The sequence below is a fragment of the Pan troglodytes genome, chromosome 10, assembly GCF_028858775.2.
Source record: "Pan troglodytes isolate AG18354 chromosome 10, NHGRI_mPanTro3-v2.0_pri, whole genome shotgun sequence".
Taxonomy (NCBI): domain Eukaryota; kingdom Metazoa; phylum Chordata; class Mammalia; order Primates; family Hominidae; genus Pan; species Pan troglodytes.
The window spans coordinates 11,296,070-11,319,347 of record NC_072408.2 but is presented as its reverse complement, the minus strand read 5'-3'; the positions used below and the strand labels follow the sequence as shown (position 1 = coordinate 11,319,347).

General features: G+C 45.3%; 1 long non-coding RNA gene across 6 annotated transcripts in view; it reads right to left on the bottom strand.

Annotated features, from left to right (window-relative positions):
- The window catches only part of LOC104001414 (uncharacterized), a 187,241-nt gene that overhangs the window by 61,968 nt on the left and 101,995 nt on the right, over positions 1-23,278 (bottom strand). For 3 of the 6 annotated variants that reach the window (XR_010147939.1, XR_010147938.1, XR_001707784.3), the window contains 3 exons: positions 4,930-8,928; positions 3,521-3,596; positions 3,143-3,334 (listed from right to left, as the gene is read on the bottom strand). The exons of the other annotated variants lie outside the window; for them this stretch is intronic. This is a non-coding gene — a long non-coding RNA (uncharacterized LOC104001414). Of the gene's footprint in view, positions 1-3,142; positions 3,335-3,520; positions 3,597-4,929; positions 8,929-23,278 lie in introns of those variants that run through there. 6 annotated transcript variants of the gene reach the window in all.

Genomic DNA, 23,278 nt, shown 5'->3' with positions numbered 1-23,278 from the left:
ACTCTTGTTGCCCAGGCTGGAGTGCAGTGGCACGATCTCTGCTCACTGCAACCTCCGCCTCCTGGGTTCAAGTGATTCTCCTGCCTCAGCCTCCTGAGTAGCTGGGATTATAGGTGTGCACCACCATGCCCAGCTAATTTTTTGTATTTTTAGTAGAGACGGGGTTTCACCATGTTGGTCAGGCTGGTCTTGAACTCCTGACCTCAGGTGATCCACCCGCCTCAGCCTCCCAAAGTGCTGGGATTACAGGCGTGAGCCATTGCACCCGGCCAAGAGTAAGAATAATTTAAGAAAATAGACAATTGGTTAAGAGTGCCTACTTGACATCTTCAAGTTCAGTCACTCCTAAATGAGAGGCCATGATAGATCGCTGAAGGCTCTCAATGACATATTTGCTGGTCTGAGAAAAAATAAAGACTATGCATGTGGGTGGAAAATGTTTGTTGAAGGATATCTTTATTCTGAGATTATAGTTTGCTTTTTGTTATGAAAATGTCCTTTTGTCTAATATCCAGCATCCATAAGAACTTAAACAAATTTACAAGAGAAAAACAACCCCATCAAAAAATGGGCAAAGGACATGAACAGACATTTTTCAAAAGAAGACATACATGCAGCCAACAAACATATGAAAAAAAATCTCAACATCACTGATCATTAGAGAAATGCAAATCAAAACCACAATGAGATACCATCTCACACCAGTCAGAATGGCCATTACTAAAAAGTCAGGCCAGGCGCGGTGGCTCATGCCTGTCATCCCAGCACTTTGGGAGGCCAAGGCGGGTGGATCCCTTGAGGTCGGGAGTTCGAGACCAGCCTTACCAACATGGAGAAACCCCGTCTCTACTAAAAATACAAGATTAGCCAGGTGTGGTGGCACATGTCTGTAATCCCAGCTACTTGGAGGCTGAGGCAGGAGAATCGTTTGAACCCGGGAGGCGGAGGTTGTAGTGAGCCGAGATCGTGCCATTGCTCTCCAGCCTGGGCAACAAGAGTGAAACTCTGTTTAAAAAAAAAAGAAGTCAAAAAATAACAGGTGCTGGTGAGGTTGTGGAGAAAAGGAAACACTTATACACTGTTGGTGGGACTGTAAATTAGTTCAACCATTGTGAAAAGCACTGTGGAGGTTCCTCGAAGAGCTAAAAACAGAACTACCAAATGACCCAGTAATCTCATTACTGGGTATATGCCCAGAGGAATACAAACCATTCCACCGTAAAGACACATGCATGTGTATGTTCACTGCAGCACTATTCACCATAGCAAAGACATGGAATCAACCTAAATGCCCGTCAATGACAGATTGAATAAAGAAAATGTGGTACATATACATCATGCAATACTATGCAGCCATAAAAAAGAATGAGATCATGTCCTTTGCAAGAACATGGAGGAGCTGGAGGCCATTATCCTTAGCAAACTAATGCAGGAACAGAAAACCAAATACCGCATGTTCTCACTTGTAAGTGGAAGCTAAATGATGAGAACTCATGAATACAAAGAAGGACATAGATGCTGGGGTCTACTTGAGGGTGGAGGGTGGGAGAAGGGAGAGGAGCAGAAAAAATAATTATTGGATACTAGGTTTAATATCTGGGTGATAAAATAATTTCTACAACAAACCCCTGTGACATAAGGTTACCTATATAACAGACCTTCACATGTACCCCCAAACCTAAAAAAGAAGTTAAAAATAAATATATACGGCCAGGCGCGGTGGCTCACGCCTGTAATCCCAGCACTTTGGGAGGCCAAGGCGGGCGGATCACGAGGTCAGGAGATCGAGACCATCCTGGCTAACACGGTGAAACCCTGTCTCTACTAAAAATACAAAAAATTAGCCGGGCGTGGTGGTGGGAGCCTGTAGTCCCAGCTACTCCGGAGGCTGAGGCAGGAGAGTGGCGTGAACCCGGGAGGCGGAGCCTGCAGTGAGCCGAGACCGTGCCACTGCACTGCAGCCTGGGTGACAGCGAGACTCCGTCTCAAAAATAAAAAATAAAATAATAAATAAATAAATATATACATACATAAATAAAACGTCTTTCTTTGTGAAACAACAGTGAAAGCAAACAGTATTTCTTTATCTCTCTCTCTCTCCATACGTAGATCCTTATTTGGCAAAATACAAAGTTGCCAGCCTTTTGTTGGTCCTTAAATTTGTTGTGTGTGTCAAGTTTTGCTGATCTACCAAATGGCAAAAGTCTCGAAACCACTGAGTTTCGGGCCATCTCTGATCTTCAAGCAAAATGGTCCCTAAACCATCCTGGAAAAATGGTGTCTAATCTATCTCTCAGATCCTGAACTCCTTCAGGGCTTCCCAAGGGGAAATCCTGTCCTTCAATCTTCCAGCCTCAAGGTTAAATCTATATAGGATGTTCTCTCTAAATGTAGTTCTATTTCAGAAAGAAAGGTTACTTTAAATCTTCTTTGAATTTCATGCTTTGGAAGCTCCTTTCAAGTATAACTTTGAATTTTTTACCATGTAAATGGGGGAAATTTGGAGGATCAAGAGCCAGAGAAGGGAGTGGACCCCTGGGTCTACTGCGGAGCCTCGCTCACTAGCCCCCAGTTCTCTGAGGCTCTCTTTTGCTCTCCCTGGACTGGCTTTATGGGAACTTTACCTTCACAAATGGGAGGCCAGGGGAGAAGCTGGAGCCGAGGCTCAGGTGCCTCTCAACATGAACTTGGTCTCTGTGGGCCAAAGGCACACACCCAGATTTCTCTCTGTTAAGAGGAACTGAAGCCAGGCCTGGGGTTCTCCCTAATAGGCTGTGGCCCAGGGCACTGGGCTGAGGCACTCTGGGCTGGCTGCCAAGATCTGCCACCGTCTGTGGGCTCACCCAACTATTCTTGGGGGTAGTGCTGGCAGCAGTAGTTTAATGAGATCACCTCCCTTCTGTAGGCATCCGTGTGTTCACCTGCAGTGGAAGAGGCTGATCCCATGATCTCTAAGTCTTCTTCTAGCATTAACATCCCCTGGCCCCAGCTTCACCCACCTTAACTAAAGGCTGTCATCCAGGGATGGGCTCTGATAAAAGCACAGGACTTTAAAAATCCAGTTTCAAAGTCTTGCAAATTTAGAGAAAGAGAGGGAAACAGACTTCAAATGATTTATTAAGTATAAAAGCAAAGTGCAAAACAATAATATGTTACCATTTGGGGTAAAAGGGTATACAAAAAATATTTATACATATTAGTATGTATATGCAGATCTGGGCAAGGTGGTGTGTGCCTTAGTCCCAGCAACTTGGGAGGCTGAGGTGGGAGGATTGCTTGAGTCCAGGAGCTTGAGGCTGCAGTGAGCTATGATCATGACAGAGTGAGACCCCTTCTGTACAAAAAGAAAAAGAAAGAATGTATATGTAAAGAATAATTTTTGGAGTGATATGTCTGATGTATCCTGGTAGCCTTGAGGTAAGGTGGCCGTGCTGGGGGAAAGGGATGGGAGAGAGGTTTTTCATTGTATAAACTTTTGTACATGAATTTTGAACCAATAAAATTATGAAAATCAACTTACAAAAAGTCCTGGGTCAGCCATTTACTAACTACTCGTGTTTGGGCCAGTGATAGAACTTCTGATTTTAGTTCCTCATCTAGAAAATGAAGATAATCGTCCCATAATGTTGTAAGTGAAAATTAAATGAGAAAATAATATATAAAAAGCTGAGCACAATGCCTGGAGCTTAATAAAGATTCACTGAGTAGAAGCTAATTAGTTATGAGACATATAAGATTTCAGCTCCCTGTCTTGAAGAAGCTCAGAAACAAATTGGGAAGACAATGTCAGCAAGGAACAATAACCTTCGTGTAGGGCATGGAAGTTTACAAGGAGGTATCTTCCTTCTTAGCCCACTTCCTCTGCACAACAGCCTGGTGCAGGGCAGTGGATGCTTTGCCATCCTTGTTTTACAAATGAGGAAACTGGAGCTGACCTGTTTAGGGTCACACCTATGATGGCAGAACGTGTCTAGAATTCGGGTCTTATAATTTTCTGACTTGACCTCTTTGTGGTCATGCTTCCCTCGCGTGAAGGCCATTCTGCACTGGCTGTGGGGTCAGGTTGGCAGAGACGCCTGGAACCTCTCGCATGGGCAGGTGCTTGTGGCAGGCATGGGATTGAGGAAGGCTGACAGACAGCAGCCCCCCCGCAGGGGTAGAGAAGCAGTCAGTGCTTCATTCCTTGAACCCCATTCAGGGGCACTCTCCCTTACTCCCGGTCCACTATCATCATTTGCATTTCCTACATGCTGCCCCTCTCACTTCCTATTTCCACTCTGGGTGTTACATAACCAGTTTTCTCAACTTTAAAAGAGGAGTGTTGGATTAATCAGATTATTTGAATCCTGGGATGCTAGGCTGCAAAAATATGGAACTTCCCCTTCAATGTTACTCCATGTCCAATATTACAGAGAGGAACACGGAGGGCTGGAGAATGAGAGTGATACCATCAAGGGTCAGCACTGCTTAGTACAAGGCTGACACCTGAACCCAGAGTTTTTCTCCAGGACAAGTAGCAATAGAGGTTCTCAAGGGTTTTAGCTTCCGCAAATAGCAACAGAATATTTTCTGTGGATTCGTTTGTGTCTCTGCATACGCATATGCAGAGGGAGTTGGGGTCAACAGACAAGTGTTGGTATTAACTTGCCGGGCAGGGTGCTAAATACAAGTCATTGAAACCTCCCTAAGATTCAGAAAGGTAAACATCATTCTCCCCATATAGATGAGGAGATGGAGGTTCAGATAGCCTAAGTAAACTGCGCAGGGTCTGACAGCTGACGAGATAAAACCAGAATTTGAACCCACATCCATCTGCTTTCTTCACAATAAAGCTCAGAACTGGAAACAGAACATGAAGTTTCCCATCACACTCTCCTCACAGGTTTTGCACATGAAATCACTGTGTGGGGAGGCGAGTGGAACAGGTACCTTTTTTTGTGTCTGATCGAGACATCACGAGTCAGCCTCTGAGCCTGGGGACTGCCAGCGAAATTCCCCTTGAAGGTGAATGTACAGAGTTCCTGGATTAATGAAAGATGAAACTAAGAGCTGGTTCTCAGAATTGAGCGTGAGCCAGTGTGATCTAGGATGCTCTGAGGACCACAACTCACCTGTCACAGGCAGCGCCTTCCACAGCCAGTGGTCATGTCCTGTGCTATGAGTTCTGCCACTCAGGTTGCAGAAAGCTGGCCAAGGGATTGGCACCCAAGCCAGAAAGTAGTCTGACTCCTTCGAGGTGGCTTGGCAAAACACTCTGTTCCATAGGGGTCTTCCCCATGAGATAGTGACACGGTGACTCCATCGGACACTTTCTCTTGGAAAGTGTGAGTACAAGATGTACACTGAGAAGTGAGTCACTATCGCTTGGAGCTGTGCCCCGAGAAAGGATGAGCGATGGTGGTGGGTTTCTAGGCAGGCTGAACTGCAAAGTACTAACTTCAGGGGAACCACTAAGCACAGTTGCTGGGTCTCCTCCAGGGATAGTTTAGGGTCCTCATAAATCCTCATGTAACCCAAGACTCCCCCATTTCTTCAGCCTTCAGGGAGCATGCTTTGTTTTCGTGTCCTAGTAACATCAACTGGCATTCCCTATCCCCTGTAGCTCTAGGGACCCCCAGCGTTTCCAAGGAGCACCCGGGAATGCTCACACATTATGGTGGTCTTGATACCTCTGCCAGCTGCCTTATGCTCCTCAGCTCATATCTTGCTGTGGTAAAGCAAGAAAAGGTAAGGAATTGAGGAGGTGTGCAAGGGGGTGATCACAATGACTGGCCATGAAATTGAAGGCGGGTAGTAAGAAGGGGAGAGGGAGTGAGGCCAGTGAAGAAGAGATAACATCAATGGATGGCAGGATCTGGTGGGGTCCAAGGCTGAGTGGAATTGAGGTTCTAGAGGGGTCAGCTGGAAAGGCAGGAGGTGGGATTAAAGAGTGGCATGCCTGGCCAGGTGAGGTGGCGCACACCTGTAATCCCAGTACTTTGGGAGGCTAGTGGATCACGAGGTCAGGAGTTCGAGATAAGCCTGACCAACATGGTGAAACCCTGTCTCTGCTAAAAATACAAAAAAATTAGCTGGGCGTGGTGGCGGGCACCTATAATCCCAGCTGCTCAGGAGGCTGAGGCAGGAGAATAGCTTGAACCCAGGAGGCAGGGGTTGCAGTGAGCCGAGATCGCACCACTGCACTCCAGCCTGGCGAGAGAGCCAAACTCCGTCTTAAAAAAAAAAAAAAAAAGAGCCGGAAATTGAGGTTACAGTGGGATTGAAATTATTGATAATAACAAGGTCTAGTGTGTGACCATGGGGGAGGTGGATACAGTGTGACCGGGGAAAAGAGGTGTCCCAAGAAGCGTGCTTACTGTATTTTAAAATCTCCAAGACAAAAGATAGGACTGGAGAGAGTGACAGTGGGCTAGGAGCTGAAATCATGGAGAAATGATGGCGCATGAGCCAGGCCAAGAAGAATTCACATATGCCTTAGGGATAACCGTCTCTTTTCTGAATTCTGATTTTCAGATAGATTGATAGGAAAGGCATGGACTTGCCATGTGCTTATCTCCTGGATGAAATCAGGTGACAACCTGATAGTTCACACTGATAGCCGCTTGCTGTGCTCTCACAGGTCTCTCCTTGAGGCAAGGTCTCTTTTGACTTTTGCAGGAGGAAAGAAGAAGTAAGGTGGTTAAATAGAAATTATCAGCATTCTTGCCCCTGCTCTACACTGTATCTGAATTCAGCGTATTCCATGGCAGACAAAACACTCCCATTTCCACCATGGAGCTTCGACCTTAGAATAAATATGTGTAAGGCAAGAAGAGCCTTAAGTAAAGAAGGCTGCTCTTTACTGACGCCAAGGTTTTGTTTGTTCCCTTGTTTGAGGCCCCAGACCGTATATACCCGGGACGTAGTAAGATGCAGGATGGGTGAGAGGTGCATTTTTTTCTGTAAAGTGAGAGGAGAACAATTGTGAGGCGGGACGGTAGGCAGATCTAGACAGAAATGAGCACTGTGGAAGCTGAAGTCAGGAAAGGGATGCCTTGAAGCTGCCCGGGCTGGCATATTTCTTGGGAAGTGTTTGAAGATCACTGGCCTATTTGGCACTGGTTTTCTGGGTCTCAGTTTTCCTTTCTATAAAATTAAGAGGTGCCACTCCATGATCCCTAAACTGCATTTCAGCTTTCAATATTTAATTCCACGCATTAGGCTGGGCTCCTGGCTAATGTGTGCATCTGCCGAGGTCATTCCTGTCTCCTAGGCAAGTGTGAACAGACTGGGCAATGCCCCCACTTCTCAGTGTGTTGGATCCCACCTGTCTCTTTCCCTAGTAGCAGGTCGTTTTTTTGTTTTTTGTTTTTCTGTCTGTCTCACGATACCACCAAGTGGCACTACCACGTCCTAGCCTAGTGATGTTGGGCAAGTTAACTTAACCTCTCAGAGCTTCAGGTTACAGTGTGCATTCAATAGGAATTCTGCTGCACAGACTCACTACAATATAGGATTTTTAAAAATGCTGAACTATTAAAAGAGGCGGCTTTTGGAGGATGAGATTCTTGAAACTATGTCTTCCATTTCTGTGCTGTTTGAGTTTTTGCTGTGAGCATGTACCTTGCTTTCACAGTAAAATGTGTATTTTAAATGTTATGATTTTGTGTTTTTGACTTAAATGGTGCCCACTCAGTATTGCATTATGCTTAATATGCAGCTCGGAGGCTGTGGTCATTACACATGTCTTTGATAACTTTTTATTTATTTTATTTTATTATTATTATTTGAGATGGAGTCTTGCTCTGTCACCCGGGCTGGAGTGCAATGGCGCTATCTTGGTTCACTGCAACCTCCACCTGCCAGTTCAAGCAATTCTCCTGCCTCAGCCTCCCGAATAGCTGGGATTACAGGTGCCTGCCACCACGCCTGGCTAATTTTTTGTATTTTTAGTAGAGATGGGGTTTCACCACGTTGGCCAGGCTGGTCTGGAACTCCTGACCTCAGGTGATCCTCCCGCCTCGGCCTCCCAAAGTGCTGAGATTACAGATGTGAGCCGCCGCGCCCAGCCGTCTTTGATCCATTTTTTAAATGAAAGAACTGGTTCTTATTTAATAAATAGAGTGAGGATATGAATAGGAGTCAGGGTTGATAAGAAGGCTGGGGTGTTCGCTGTTCTCGAAGGGTGTGCCTCCTCTGCAGTACGCACGGTTTAGACTTCCGCCTGGGCAGTGGGAGGGGAGGAACAGAGTCCTTGAGGTGGTGCCAAGGGTGGGGCTCAGGCACGACCGTCAGTGGGGTTCAGGGCTTGGTCTGGGAAGGGCGAGGCAGGAGCAAGCCCTAAAGACAGGAGTGGCTTAGCTGCACTCAGCGCTCGAGGGAAGGAAGCAGCGGGAAGTGGGTGGTTTTAAGTTTTACTTTCAGTTTTCACTCAAAGTCATTTCAGGATGAAACCCATTTAACGGTCAGATCTCTCAGCCAGATTTCTCAGCAAACCTGTGCTCCACCCCACCCAGGTCCTCCAGGTGGAGCTTGCGGGCGGGCGGGGGAAGGTGAGCAGCAGGAATAGAACGTTCTGCAGTGCCTGGCCTGGACCTGGGAGCTGTCCGTCATCCGCATATCTGCAAATTGTCACACCTGGGCTGGGATCAGCTCTACTGCTAGATTCGGGTGAATATGGGCAAGACATTGCACCTCTCTACTCCAGAAATGTGGTCCGCGCTCTTCCAGGTGTCCCCTCAAGTTATTTTCATGGTCTTTACTGTGACCCAAAGGCAATGTTTCTGAAATGTTGACCTGCAGATCCCCTCCCAGAATCCCTTGAGGTGATTGTCCAAATGCAGACTCCTAGGTCACCCCCTGACCCATTGGACCAGTTTCCAGGAGTGGAGTTGAGCATCTTGCTTTTTGATAAACTCTCACGTACGTCAAAGGCTGAGATCCTCTGTCCTAGGGGGTAGAAATTTTACCTTGGTATGTTATACTAATAAGCAACCTGAGCTCAATGGTGGAGCAGGTGCTCCCACCTTCATCCCAGCACTTTGGAGGCTGAGGCAGGAGGATCGCTTGAGCCCAGGAGTTTGAGACCAACCTGAGCAGCATGGCAAAACCTCGTCTCTAGAAAATACAAAAAAATTAGCCCGGTGTGGTGGTGTGGGCCCATAGTTCCAGCTACTTAGGAGGCTGAGGTGGGAGGATCACCTGAGCCCAGGAAGGTTGAGGCTGCAGTGAGCTGTGATCACATCACTGTACTACAGCCTGGGTGACAGAGCGAGACCCCATCTCAAAAAGAAAAGAAAAACCTGAGCTCAAGACACAAACTACACTGCTCAGGATCTGCCAAAGAACCAATCGTAGAGACTTGATTCAAACCCAGAGCTAGGGTGATGGGTGTCCCACTTTGCCTGGGAAAATTCTGGTTTATGCCTGTTGGCATACATGATTAACAGTAGCCATTTTCCCCACTTGCAAAAGCATCCTGGATTGGATAATACATTTTATGTCTTCCCTATTCAGAGCCCCTAGCCATGACTATACCATACTACTGCCCCTTCAAAAAGGTCAGCTAATGTGGTTCTGGGAACACACAGGATAAAGGGGGCATAACCTGGCTGGGGAGGTAGGTCAGGGGAGACACCTTAGCTATGTATGATTCTCAAATCCCCTCTCTGCCTTTAGGACAGCATTATAGGCAATGGGTACTCTCAAGAAGGACACTGATGAGTAACTGATTTCCATCTCCACTGAAAGCTGCAACCATAGCAGCAATTATGATAATATCTAACACTTACGTAGTGCTCACTATGTGCCAAGCACCATTCTAAGCACTTTGCATATGTCATGTAGATGAGCAGACCCTCAACAGCAGCCAGAGGAATTGAGCTGGACAGCAAGAACTCTTGCGTGGGAAACTTGTGATGACAATGCACTATTGACCAAAGGCCCAGGAGTCCAGACAGCCAGCCAAGTCACAGGGCAATTTCGGATGTAGCCTTTGTAAACTGTGACCTTTCTGGATGATCTGGAAAAAGTCAACACCAGGATCCTGAGCCTAATATGCAGTGAAAAGGAGCCCGGTTTTCCTTCTCCAGGGACCTTTAAGAACAGAGCTGCCTGCACATCTTGACTAATTTACATCCAGCCCCACCAGGAAGCAGGAGGATGGAGATGACCTCTGAGGTCCCTTTGAGCCTAAGGGGTCTGTGATCATTACAACCACATGTCAAGACCCGGAGACATTCCCGTTTCCTGTTCTTTCACCTGGGGACCCAGGCTGTGGGGCCCCTTTTGCCTGTGTATTTAGTGGGTCATGACCTTTTCCCTGGGCCTCCCAGTCTCCTCTTTAGCATTCACTCCCACCCACCCACAGGCCCCTGAGCTCTTTCTTTTCTGGGGTCTCCCCTGAGGAGCTTTGGGTAGATGCAGAAAGTAAGCCCTTCGTCTTCTCTCTACTTCACCTCTAACACACATCTGGACTTTCCCAGCCATGCCTGGGGCTTTTGTGGCAACCAAACCATTTTACGGACCTGGAGCAGAACCCGCTCTCCCTAAAAAAGAGTCAAGGTAGCCTCCAAACCTGTCACCTGGAAACATGCATCCCCTTCAGGGCAGCAGAGACGGTAGCCATGATGGCGGAGGGTGTTGCCCAAACTGGCCAGAGGCGCTGCCCCAGCCAAAGGCAGAGATTCCCCAGTGTGCTTTTTAACCCAGGAGGCTAGTGAAGGGAGTCCCTGGAAGACACTACCCCCACCCCCACATTTCTTATTTAGATCATCCTACATCAGGCAGCCGGAGGGAAGGCACTGGCCGAGGGCCCAGCTGCTTGGCTGGAGCAAAACTGACACTTTTCTTTTTCCCCTCTAGTTGGAGAGAGAGGGGGAGAAAGAGAAGAGAGAAGCGAGGAGAGGACAAGGAACAGAGTGAAAGGAGAGAGGAAAGGAAAACAGTGTGGAAAGGAAAGGATGAAGACGAGAAAAGTGGGAGAACAGGAGAAAGGGGAGACTGATGCTGCCAGATCCACCAGCATCAACTTAAGGAAACAGATTTTAGGGTAGGGGTTTCATCATGGGCCTATAGGAGATCAAGGGGTGGGGGCAGGGTTGGGGGTGGGGAGGAAGTTACAGTGAACTGTGCTTAGCACAGTTGACTCTTACGGTAGGACTTCAACCCCTCCAAAACCCAGCTCTTTGGGGGACTCTAGACAGTCTCTGCGAGGCGGTTCATTGGGTAAAGAGAGAAAGAAAGTGTTACAGCAACCCACAGGCACTGTGCATTCAATTTAGTTCATCCTTTTAAAAGTTACTTATTTATTCTTATAGACATGGTCTCCCTTTGTGGCCCAGGCTGTAGCGCAGTGGCACCATCATAGCTCACTGCCAGCTTGACTTCTTCAGCTCAGAAGATCCTCCCAGCTCAGCCTCCAAGTAGCTGGGGCCACAGGCATGTGCCATCATGCCTAGCTAATTAAAAAAATTTTTTTTCTTTTTGTAGCGACAGGGTCTCACCATCTTGCCCAGGTTGGTCTTGAACCCCTGGGCTCAAGCAATCCTCCCGCCTTGACCTCCTAAAGTTCTAGGACTACAGGCATGAGCCCCCATGCTCAGCCTAGCTTATACTATTTATGCACCTACTTTTTATATGCCAAGCTCCATAGTAGGTGCTGGGCATATCACAGGTGAATGAGATGAAATCTCTGGCAACATTCTGGGGAGGATGTGCAGTGTGTTCAGTAGGCTGTGTGTGTGTGCATATGTGTGATGGGCTGTGGGCACTGAGACTCCTTCCAGAAGGATAAGAAAATACATATTCGTTTTTATGTATGAGTTAGGGGATCTAAGAGCTGGAAGATCCTTAGAAAGCCAGCTTGTAGGATGGTCCCTAAAAAACATCCAGATGAAAGATTCCTTCTTATATGCTAGCAGATGCCTCAGAGAGGGCAGTACTCCAGCTGATCCCAGGCACAGGGTAGGAGACGAGACGTTGGCTCTACTGGTCAGATCAGGAAACCCAAGTAGGAGGAGGCTTAAGAGGCCATCTCCTTCCATCCTCTCTCCAAAGCAGTAATCTCCTACTCAGCTGAAGGCATGCAATATTTGCATGCCACCCCCGGGGCATGGAAGCTAGCTACCTACAAAAACCCCTCGCTGCAATGGTAAATGCTAATATCCAGAATCTACAAAGAACTTAAACAAATTTACAAGAAAAAATCAAACAACTCCATCAAAAAGTGGGTGAAGGATATGAACAGACACTTTTCAAAAGAAGACAATTATGCAGCTAACAGAGAGGAAAAAATGCTCATCATCACTGGCCATCAGAGAAATGCAAATCAAAACCACAGTGAGATACCATCTCACACAAGTTAGAATGGCGATCATTAAAAAGTCAGGAAACAACAGGTGCTGGAGAGGATGTGGAGAAATAGGGATGCTTTTACACTGTTGGTGGGACTGTAAACTAGTTCAACCATTGTGGAAGTCAGTGTGGCAATTCCTCAAGGATCTAGAACTAGAAATACCATTTGACCCAGCCATCCCATTACTGGATATATACCCAAAGGATTATAAATCATGCTGCTATAAAGACACATGCACACATATGTTTATTGCAGCAGTATTCACAATAGCAAAGACTTGGAAGCAACCCAAATGTCCAACAATGATAGACTGGATTAAGAAAATGTGGCACCTAGACACCATGGAATACTATGCAGCCATGAAAAAGGATGAGTTCATGTCCTTTGTAGGGACATGGAAGAAGCTGGAAACCATCATTCTGAGCAAACTATCGCAAGGACAGAAAACCAAACACCATGTGTTTTCACTCATAGATGGGAATTCAATAATGAGAACACTTGGACACAGGGCGGGGAACATCACACACTAGGGCCTGCCATGGGGTGGGGGAACGGGGGAGGGATAGCATTAGGAGATATACCTAATGTAAATGACGAGTTAATGGGTGCAGCAAAGCAACATGGCACATGTATACATATGTAACAAACCTGCATGTTGTGCACATGTACCCTAGAACTTAAAGTATAATTAAAAAAAAAAAAAGGCTGCGGATATTGTTTCCCCAAGTGTGTTCCTCAGGGTATTTAGTTCCTGGTGTTGTTAATAGGCATTCCTTAGGATGGGGAAAAAAGAGTGCCCTGGAAAAATAACACTGGGTTAAATAAAGTTTTTTTCCTTATTATTATTATTTTTTTGGTCATGGGAGGAGTTTCCTATTTTGGGTATTTTTTTGTTTACTTTTGGTTTTGTCTGCAGGATTTCTCAGAGCTGTTAATATGTCCATTCCTAAGACTTGGATAGTATGAAGTAACTCTGAAACTTGCTTTCCCTTATAGCTTTTTTTTTTTTTTTTTTGAGATAGGGTCTCACTCTGTCACCCAGGCTGGAGCACAGTGATGTGATCACAGCTCACTGCAGCCTCGACTTCCCGTTCTCAAGCAATCCACCTGCCTCAGCCTTCTGAGCAGCTGGGACCACAGGCCAATTTTTTAATTTTTTTTTTGTAGAGATGGGGTCCCACTATGTTGCTCAAGCTGGTCTTGAACTGGACTCAAGCAATCCTCCTGCCTCAGCCTCCAAAAGTGCTGGGATTACAGGTGTGAGCCCCTGCGCCTGGCCTCATCAAACTTTTTGAGTTAACAGTATATTGCGCAACTTACTTTGGGATATTCTGCTCCAGTGATGGAAAGAACTTTCCTATGTTGAAGTGAAGAAAAGACCGTGGGTGGGGGACTGGGCGATATGCCCTTCCTGGGAGGTCTGAGCCTCTAGTCTGCCACCCACCTGTTCCTGAAAGCTCTTTGAAAACCCTTCAACTGGATTAAGGCTTTCATTAACTTGCCTTTGTTCTCAGTGATTTGACCTTGGGTGAACTGCTCCATTTCTTTATGGCCCTTCCATTTTCTCCTCATTGAACTGGGATAATGGTCCCCAGTGCAGTCCTGTCTTCCCGGGGCCTTTGGAGTCCCCAAAGTGTTTCTGTAAGATATTTCCCTGAATTGTTCTGTATTATTTCCTCTGCAGCTTCTGTCTCCCCAGCTGGGTTGAAAGCACCTTGAGGGCAGCGGCCCTTCTTCGGATAGTGGTTCCAGGCTCCCCTAACACAGTGATAAGATGTAAACATCTTGGGGGAACCTCAAGTCTGGGAACTGGATTTGCTTCACCACTCTGCCACTTAATGGTCACGTGACAAATCACTCAAGCTCCTGGAGGCTTATTTCCTTCTTCTTTGAAACAATGGGGCTAACTGAGCAGAGGGAAAGTGATTTATAAACTCAGTTTCCATAGAATCCTAGTTATTTTTATTAGTCATTTATCCAACACATGCTAATTGTATTCGAGGCATTGTGGGAGATATTGCTTCTGGGTCATCCACCTCATCTCTCCTTGTCTCTATTCGCCCATAGGGTGATGATCCTGGAAAATCATTCTTATAACGTCTGTGAGAAGCTCAGCACTCTGAAGAGATACACAGAGACTGTTCACATGAAGGAGTAACGGGTGACATCACATCAGCTCCGGTCCCCCAACCTTCCCTTCCTCTTAGGGGCAGCCATATACACAACCAAAACCAAGCACATGGAACAAACTACTTTTTATTCCAGAAAGAGAAAAAGGGATTTCTGAACTCAGGTAAACTGGAAGTGAGGGATGTTGTGGGGAAGGGAAGGATTGAGGCAGAAAGGAGGGCCCAGGGATGAATGGAATTGCGGGGCCCAGCAGCAGAGCAGACAGACCCCCAGCACACATGTCAAACCCAAACAAGGGAATGTTTTGAGGCTGTGCGTCCGGCATACCTCCGTCCCAGCCCCCTTAAGGACCACCCTGGGAAGTTCTCTAGAAAACCCATCCATCACAGACAACAGTCTGCTTTCTTTCCCCCCTGGTTCAACATCCATAGCACAAAAATGTGCTTCACTAATGGAAACCTTGTGCTGGGTTCTTGGAGCATTATGGCAGTGAGCGGCAGAAGAGGAAGTGAGTGTTTGAAAGAACACACACACACACCACGCACACACACACACACACGCATACACAGAAACAGGCCCAAGCCCCCTGTCCACAAATTCATGCACACAACCATTCACATAACTGTGGATACACAGAGGTGAACAGGGAACGCCTCGCGACACTGGGACTGTGACAGCAACAACAGCTGATGAAGTCATTGCCCTCCAGCTCTCCCATCACCAAGAAGGGATGGGCGCCTCCCACTTCTGCGTTTCTCAATGATTCAGTGTGTCTGGCTGGGGTTTTCTCTGGCTCTTTCATACATTGTTGGAGAAAAAAAGAAAGAAAGAAGGAAAAAGATCAAATTTCAGTTCCCCTCAATTGCTCTGGGTTTGTGCAACCAAGTGTCATTGTGAGACTTCTGCCGCCCACGTCCTCAAAGGGCCCAGCACGTGGCTCAGTCTGCACCTAGACCGGGGCAATTAGTAGTTCCTTTTTCCTGTCATGAAGGGCAGCCCAAACATCAAAGGTCCCCATGTTGTTACCCTATCCACTGGTTTAGCCCACGAGGCTGACTGAAGGCAGAGGCAACCAAGAAGCATTTTCGTATGTGAATAAAAAACAAGTATGGAATGTGGGCCGGGCAGGTGGCTCACGCCTGTAATCCCAGTGCTTTGGGAGGCCGAGGCAGGTAGATCACGAGGTCAGGAGATTGAGACTCATCCTGGCTAACGCGGTGAAACCCCATCTCTACTAAAAATACAAAAAAATTAGCAGGGCATGGTGGTGGGCACCTGTAGCCCCAGCTACTCGGGAGGCTGAGGCAGAAGAATGGCGTGAACCTGGGAGGAGGAGCTTGCAGTGAGCCGAGATCGTGCCACTGTACTCCAGCCTGGGCGACAGAGCAAGACTCTCTCTCAAAAACAAAACAAAACAAAACAAAACAAATAAAACAAGTATGGAATGTGGGAAGAGCAGAGCCCTGGCCTAAACCTCAGGAGAACTAAGTTCTAGCCCTGGAGGCGCTAGGAACTGGCTGTGTGACCTTAGTCAGGTTACCCAGCCTCTCTGATTCTTAGAGCTGTCTGCTGTAAAATGAACAGGGCAGATAATGACAGTCTCTGAGGCCCTCCATTTCTGACCTTCTGTGATGAGAATGTTGTTCACTGGTTGCTATCTACATGAATGAAGATTTGCGGGGCATGGATAATACAAAACAATGGTGAGCTAACTTTAATGTTTTCTATTTTACTTTGTTTGCCTTTGGAATGTAACCAGAGCACACATTCAGACACTCACAAACTTCCTTCCTTCCCTGCCCCCTTTCCCTGCTCCTCTGTTTGGCCCTCCTGGCCAGGGGTGGGGGTGGAAGAATGTGAGGTTGGCTGGAAAGGCCGAGAGGATGCAGGAAGGTTTCTGGTTGGGGGCACGGAGGTTGTGGGGGAGGGGTGCTCCAGGGACCTGAGAATCGATTAGCTATAAGATCATTCTAATCCCTTCCGCTATCCAGAAAGGTGGGAGATTGTGAATAGCACATTCCTCATGCGAAATACCGTATATCCTTGCCTATGAGAAGCCCCAGGAAAAATAGTAGTGTGTTTAAATGATGAGCCTCAAGGAAAATCATCAGAGAAGTCCTCCTTCTTGTCAATTGTATATTTCAGTTTTCCTTTCCAGCCAAGATAGGGCCCCTGCAAAATCACGATTCCTAGGGCAATCGTCATGCTTGTGGGGGTGGAGACTGGGAAGAGAGACAGGACCTTCATGGGGAAATAAATGCTATTTTGCTATTTTTACTCCACCTTGGCTTGGAAAATAGGATACTTTTCTTTTGCTGCAGCATCTCATATGTGAGCATATACGGTAATGGAGGCATTCCAGAGTCCAGCTGATAGCCAATCAGGAATTGGGGCCTTTCTGCATTTTTCCCTTTAAGAAAAAGTTTTGGGTCCTCTCAGGAGCAGCAAATCAACTGCAGTCTGCAGAGTTACCATCCCCTCCCCCACCTCCCACCCACCATCATGGGGACGGGGCGTTCGTGTTAGTTAGGTCAACCTGGGTCCCCTTCCTAGGGACAGCCCCGTGAAACACAAAAGTCTTAGGTTTTGAAAGTAGGGTGCTGGGGATGGGAGAGAGAGGCTGGCAGGGGCTGGTGGCTGACCAGCTGGGGCCATTGCTTGGGGTGAGGGTGGTTGGAGGGAGAAAGAAGGAAGAGAGAGAACTCCGTGATGACGGGCAGCTATGGATGCTCCCGTGTGTGTGCGTATACGTGTGTGTGCGTGCGTGTGTCTCCCCACAGGACTGGACCAGTAGCAGGCTGGTGGAAAGCATGAGCAGCTCCATTCAGGAAGGGGAAGCAGCAGCTGTTTCCCCAGGAGACAGTGTCTGGGAGCAGCTGCAAGCTGGGAAGAGCCTGATGGCAAGGGAGCTGCCGACTGTAGGATAGACAAGGAGAGCCGGGCTGGGCGCTACCATCTGGCTGGGCTGTGGGGCTCTAGCCTGTAGCTGGCCAGCCTCAGCTTTCTCTCCTGCTTGTGAAACCTGGGCCTTAACTCTCCTGTCCTTCCCTCCTCCTTAGCCTTGACTGGACTCTGCCACTCTGCCTGCTCTATCACTATGGCCTCCGCTCAGCTTCCAGGCTTGCTTCTCGTTTCTCTCTTTAAGGTTTCTAATGTTGGTGACTCGCCACTTCCAGTTGCCCTCCTGTTTCTTCTTCACTTCTCCTTCATTTTTTCGTTCTCCTTTCTTTCAGGGCTAGGCAGACCTGAAAGGCAGTGGGAAAATCGAACAGCACACTGGAAAGAGGCCATCTGTCCCCTGTCCTCTGGGCATACTCCTTGGTCTGAGTACTGGATATACTCAGACTCTTCCCTTAATACTTCCTTTAAATGGTGGACTCTTATCCAGATGAGGAAACTGAGATTACAGGAGGTAAAATAAAGTAGCTCCCAACTCAAGCACTCACCAAACATTCACCAAGCATCTGGCAAGTGTTGGAATCAGAGCTTGTGAAGATAAGTGTGCTCTGGCCCTAATCCATGCTACCTCCGGAACTCATGCCCTCAGTGTGATCCCCTACTCATCAGTAACATTATTTAGGAACTTCTTAGAAATGCAGACTCTCAGGCCCCACCTCAGCCGGCTGAATCAGAGACACTGGGAGTAGTGGTGCCTGGAGATCTGCATTCCTCCCACCCCTGCCCACAGGTGATCCCCATGCTCACTAACATTTGAAAGCATGGCCCTAGACAAGTGACCTCACTGGGCCTTCCTTGCTGGAGGACAGCCCTCTGGGCCACGTAAGCTTGAGCTCCATTTTCCAGCTCCAAGGTTCCTGTTTCAAGGATGTCACCACAGAAGGCAGTGGAGTATTTACCCGCAGCAGGCCTGGGTGTAACTCCCCTTTTCAGGGGGAGTGACCTGGGCCCTTATGACCCTTTGCTTGGCCTTTTGAGAATAAGGGTGATCAATCATGGCTCATTTTACTCCCTGTTCCTTCTTTCACTTGATCATTTTCAGCGTTTCCTTTTTTTCCCCCTATGGCAAAAGTTTTCAGAGTTTTTCTCAGACATGTGGTTTGAAGAATTTCAAGCCTAGAAGACACACCGCAAGGAAGACAGTTTCTATGCTCTGAACACAGGATAACAGATAATACAGCAGGAGAGACTTGGGTTAGATCATCAGTTCAGTAGTAGAACTGAGGACCCCGCGTCAGGGAGACCCTCTCCGGTCCAGGGGTGTGTATGACGTGGAGGCACAGACAATTTGGTGATGGGCCTTTGTGGGCAAACAGTCCAGGGATGAGGCTGGGGCTTTAGGCGACTTACATGTTTTCATTTTGATTCTTCTCACTAATAGTAGGATGTAGGCAAGTCTCTTACCTTTTCCGTAATTCAGCTTCTCATTTTTAACACAGACGTAGAAGCATCTTTCGTGGGACTTCCATTTGTTTTCATTAGTTTTTTTTAAACTTTTCATTTTGAAGTGATTAGGAGACAATTTTCCGTGGGTCTCTCATGTTTCTGCGTGTCTTGTGAAGAAAGGCACAGACAGCCTTTCATTCTGGACTTTTTAACGATTTTTACATAGTGAACAGCCTTGGATAATAGAAAATATTATCCCTCAATTTAGATGTATATACCCAGCAAAGCAATCTTTCAAGAATGAGGATAAGGTTAAGATATTTTCAACAAACGAAAGCTAGCTGAGTTTACTACTGGATCCTCAGTAAAGGAATTTCCAGACGGGTATATTTCAGGAAGAAAGAATGATTCCAGAAGGAAGAATTGAGATGCAAGAAGGAGAGGTGACAGAGAAAAAGACCAACACATGAGTAAATCTAGACAAAGTGGTAATAATAACGAATAACTCAGGGGAGTTAAGAAACAGAACTGAAATAGATTTAAGAAGCATAAAATTTGGAGTGGGGTACAAATATGGATGAAACTTGCTAAGGTCCTTCCATTCGTGAGATGAGTAAAAATACTAATTTTAGGTTTTAAGTTAAATAATCACTTAAATAATAGAAATAGAGTGTATAACCTCCAAAACAGTAGAAGGAAAACTGGAATAAAAATGTTTTAAACAAACAAACAAAAGCAAAAAGGAAGGGGAAGAAACAAAGAACAATATGGTAGAAATAAATTGTTATGTCAGTAACCACTATAAATGTAAATGGACAAAACTTCTATTTATAAGAATGTAGTAATTATTGATAAAAGTCTTCTGTGAAAGGGCAAATATGGATAGACTAGATCTGAAAATCTAATTTTTTCTGTTCTCTAGAGTCATACACTAAAACATAAAGACACTGAAATTTTGAAAACAAAAATGGCCAGGTGCAGTGGCCTATAACCCCAGCACTTTGGGAGGCCAAGGCAGGAGGATTGCTTTCATCCAGGAGTTCAAGACCAGTTGGGCAACATAGCAAAACCTGGTCTCTACAACAAATAAAAAATTAGGTCAGCATGGTGGTCAGCACCTACAGTCCCAGCCACTTGGAGGCTCAGGTGGGAGGGTCACTTGAGACAGGTAGGTCGAGCTGCAGTAAGCTGTGACCACACCATGGCACTCAGCCTGGGCAACAGAGAGAGAACTTGTTTCAGAAAAAAGAAAAAGAAAGAAAGTAAAATACAGAAAAAGAGATATCTGATAAAGAGTAATAAAACAGGAAGCTAAATAATCATATTAATATCGGACAAATTTCACTGTAAGGCAAATAGCCTTATTAGACATAAAGAGAGATACTACAGAATAGTAAAAAGTTCATATCACCAGAAGAATATAATAGTATTAAACTGGTATGTAATCAGTAACATAGCTTCAAAATATATAAAACAAAATTGCAAGAACCATGAGGAAAAACTGACAAATCTACATCATAGTGAGAGGTTTTAATATCCTCTCTCATTATTTGATAGATCAAGCAACAGAAAAATCAGAGATTTCAGAAGATCTGAACATGCAGTTAATAAGCTTGATCTAATGGATGTATATTGAATTTTGTACCCAAGAAATAAAAAAGACACATTCTTTTCAAGTACACTTGGAACATTTCAGAATCGTCTATATAGTATGCCATAAAGCAAGTCTCAACAAATTTCAACCAGTATCTTACAGTTTACATACTTTGACTCCAAAGAATTTAAGAAATAAATAACAAAAAGAGGACAAAAAAAAAATCCTGTGTTTGGAAATTTAAAGACACACTTCTAAATAACTTCAGGGTCAAAAAAGAAATCATAACGGAAATGAGGAAATACTTAATATTGATTGATAAAGATAATGTTTCACATTTAAATTTAGGGAATAAAGTGTTTTGGCATGGTTAGAGGAAAATATATAGCATGTATGCTAATATATTAGGAAAGAAGAATGTCTGAATAGCAGCAAGGTAAACATCCAAATTAAGAAATTAGAATAAACAAAAGAATAATCTTTTTAAAAAATAGAAGGGATGAATTAATAAAGAGGAGATTTACTGAAATAGGAGCAAAAAATAAAATAGAATTAACAAAGCTGAAAAATGCTTTTTTAAAAATATGCATGCAATTGAAAACTGCCAGCAAAGGTAACTAAGAGATCAAGAGAAATGGCAAAAAAATGGCAAGATTAGTAATGAGAAAGAGGATTTCACTACTTATCATGGGCTGAATTGTATCCTCTCAAAAGCTATGTAGAGTTCCTAACTCCCAATACCTGTGAATGTCATCTTATTAATAAAACAGGGCGCGGAGGCTCACGCCTGTAATCCCAGCACTTTGGGAGGCCGAGGCGGACAGATCACTTGAAGTCCAGAGTTCGAGACCAGCCTGGACAATATGGTAAAACCCCATCTCTACTAAAAATACAAAAAAATTTAGCCAAGTGTGGCGGCATACACCTGTAGTCCCAGCTACTCAGGAGGCTGAGGCAGGAGAATCACTTGAACCTGGGAAGCAGAGGCTGCAGTGAGCTGAGATCACGTCACTGCACTCCAGCCTGGGCAACACAGCGAGACTCTATCTAAAAAAACAAAAAAACAAAACAAAACAAAACAAAAAACAGGGTCTTTGCAGCTGTCATCAAGCTAAGATGAGGTCAATAAGGTGAGCTCTAATCCCTTATAACTGATGTCCTTGTAAGAAGAGGAGAAGAGGTTGACGCAGACACAGGGAGAATACCATGTGAAGATAAAGTGAATATTGGAGTGATGGATTCACAAGCCAAGGAATGCCAGCGACCCCAGCCATCAGCAGAACTGGGAGAGAGGCATGGAACAGAGCAGAGCGCTCAGAGGGAACCAACTCTTTCAACACCTTCATCTTGAATTCCTAGCTTCCAGAACTATGAGATAACACATTCTATTGTATTAAGCTGCCCAGTTTCTGGTACTTTGTTAAAGCAATCCTAGGAAATTAATACACTACAGATGCAATGGGAATTAAAATACAATGATAAAATAATATGACATTTATTGCCAATAAATTTGAAAATTAAAAAAAGGGACAAATGGCTAGTAAAATATTAATTGCCAAAAGGTTCAAGAGGAAGTAAGAATCCTGAATATAACTATTTAAAACCATTAAATTGAGGTAATGAACACTTAACAACCTCACTACAAAGAAAATATCAGGGCCGGAGGCCAGGCACGGTGGCTCACGCCTGTACTCCCAGCACTTTGGGAGGCCGAGGCGGGTGGATCACCTGAGGTTGGGAGTTCGAGAACAGCCTGACCAACATGGAGAAACTCCGTCTCTACTAAAAATACAAAATTAGCCGGGCATGGTGGCACATGCCTGTAATCCCAGTTACTCAGGAGGCTGAGGCAGGAGAATCACTGGAATCCAGGAGGTTGTGGTGAGCCAAGATCGTGCCCTTGCACTCCAGCCTGGGCAGTAAGAGTGAAACTCCATCTCAAACAAACAAACAAAAAACAGAAAAGAAAATATCAATCCCAGATGATTTTATAGGCAAGATAGGTCCAACATTAAAGAAAAAGATAATTCCAATATTATTTAAATTCTTCTATAGAGTAGAAGAAAAGGAAACATTCCCCTAGTCATTTTTATGAGGCCAGCAGATGCTTGATACTAAAATTAGATATAGTTGTAGGAAAAAAAATCACAGAACCATTTCACTAACAAACATAGATGCAAAACTCCTTAACACGGTATTAACATATTAACACTAACCATGTATTTAAAAGATAATCAATGAAGACCAAGTTTAATTCATTCCACAAATGCAAAGCAGGTCAGCATTAGAAAATTTCTAAATGTAGTTCACCACTTGATCATTCCTTAAAAGAAGAAAAGCCATATGATCATCTCAATAGAGGAAGAAAGTGCTTAATAACATTCAATATTTCTTTATGATAACCATTCTTGACCAACTAGGAATCAAAGGTGATTTAACCTGTTATGAGTTTTACGTGTGTGGATGCATGCATGCATGTGCACGTGCTCACAGACACACACACACACATACACACACACACGCAGTTGTAGTAACTACATATTCAACAGTAAAATATTTAAAAATTTCTCTTTGGGATCAACAGCAGGCCAAGGCTATTATTTTCATTGCTTTCTTCAATGTTGCTGGAAATTCTGGCCAGTACACTACGAAAGAAAAGGAAATGGAAAGAAATGGAAAGGAAAGAAAGAGATAACCTGAAGTATTTTTAGGTTAAATTTTAAGTTAAATTAGTAGGATGAGGCTGGGCATGGTAGTTCCTACCTGTAATTCCAGCACTTTGGGAGGCCAGGGTGGGTGGACTGCCTGAGCTCAGGAGTTCGAGATCAGCCTGGGCAACATAACGATATCTCATCTCTACAAATAATACAAAAATT